We start from the raw sequence: 1,722 nt of genomic DNA, 5'->3' as shown, positions 1-1,722 counted from the left end.
TTAACAACTGTATTAAGTGTAATGGAGAATAGTTTGAAGGTGATAAAGTTATTTTATTTTAAAAAAACATAAATACCTAGCGTTGAAAAAAAATTCTGTTTGTTTGTTTTGGTTTTTGGTACCTCTCATATATTTAACTCACCAAAGCCAGAATGGATATGATATTCTCATAAATCTCTAGGGTTTCTGTTCTTTTTCATTTATTTCAGATTTTGTTAGCCCATTGTAAGGCAGTATATGGACCAACTTCCATGATTCTGAGTCATTACATGTGAGAGAATCCTGTTATATTGTTTCCCTTGCTTGTAATATCTTTAACCAGTTTCCCTGAAGTAATAATAATAATTTTTTCAATTTGCCTTTTATTTCATAACTCCCATGCAGAAAGTAAACAGAAGAGAAATCAGAATCATTCAAAGACTGTGTCGTTAAATCTCCAGTATACTCTCTGTCTCATACAACTAAGACTGCTCCCTGCAAAGGGTCTGTACCAGTCAGTCAAAGTCAAAGGCTTACTGACTAAATAACTTCTGATTTTAACAAGAGATTATCACATTGAATTTCAATTATTCAAGAGGTTGTAAGGGGAGTTATGTTTCCTGATAAATGTCCTACACAGGGGTTTCACCGTGGGCCATGGTAGAGAACAGTTGCCGATCAAAGCTTCTAGAGTGTTCAGAAGGAATTGCATGCTTCTAGCCTCCTCTTCATCCCAATTTTCCTTGAGATTATGTCTTCAAGTTTACAATGACATGATGACTAATTTTGTATGTCAACTTGGCTAGGCGATGATTCCTTGTTGTTTGGCCAAACATTAGCTCAGTGGCTGTTCCATCACGTAAACTAATATAAATCATATGGAAGTCATCTTCCATAATATAATATGAAGTATTCCATTGAAAGGGGGTTTCCTTATGATGAGTTCCACTTCTAGAAAAGAAATCAATATTTTGGGACAGAATTTTAGTCTCCACATTCTTCCAATGGACTTTGGGGCACAAGCCTATAGGAGTATCCAGCCCATCCACTGACTTATAGGTTTGATTTTCCTGCCTGAGGTGGTTAGTTTATTGTGCCAACTTGGCCGATAAACACATGTGGGATTAATTGAAGGGTGGAGAGATAAATGGCTAGGCGAGCCTCACCTTTCTTGTCTCTTGCTCTTTGATCATCGGACCAGTGTGCGGCTGCCTTGCTTGTTCCTTGCCTCAATTTGCAAGCTACACTACCTGTGGGACGCCTAACCCATAGACTGTGTCTTTATAATTTCAGGTTTCTTCTAGATCTGCTTCACCATATCATTGGAATTTACATCTCTTGAGCTGGGGACTGTTGGACTCTGTCATCTGGCTGACTGTTGGTGACCTGCCTTGCTGTTTGCTGCCTGTGGCTGGATAGCCTGAATTGCTCTACAGAGGACTACTCAGCAGCCTTCAAGACTTGAAGGACAGCCAGTGTCTCACAACTGTCTCACGGGAGTGAGTTGCACTAAGCCATTTGTACTGCTTTATAATTTAATTAACTGTCTATTAATTAATTAATTATTTATTTTCTTTTCAAGGGAGAGCGCAAACACAGTCCCCCACTACCACAAATTATGCAGTCGAATTTCCCACATTTGGGGAAATCGCAGGGGTCAGCACATCCGGAGTGCAATGGATAAGCCTCACCCTGGGAGAACCACCTTCGTGATCATGGTATCTCCCCTGTTAGGTTAAGTAT

General features: G+C 39.4%; 1 non-coding gene across 1 annotated transcript; it reads right to left on the bottom strand.

Moving 5' to 3' along the window:
- Positions 1-1,557: 1,557 nt before the first annotated feature.
- On the bottom strand, positions 1,558-1,722 carry LOC115868178. The gene has a single exon (XR_004045463.1). It is a non-coding gene; the product is annotated as a U1 spliceosomal RNA (small nuclear RNA).

This window comes from Echinops telfairi, unplaced genomic scaffold (assembly GCF_000313985.2).
Source record: "Echinops telfairi isolate 266 unplaced genomic scaffold, ASM31398v2 ScPeMD7_7;HRSCAF=31, whole genome shotgun sequence".
NCBI classification, from domain to species: Eukaryota; Metazoa; Chordata; class Mammalia; order Afrosoricida; family Tenrecidae; genus Echinops; species Echinops telfairi.
Note: the sequence above shows the minus strand (reverse complement) of the source record. Positions and strands in the feature narration are given on the sequence as shown.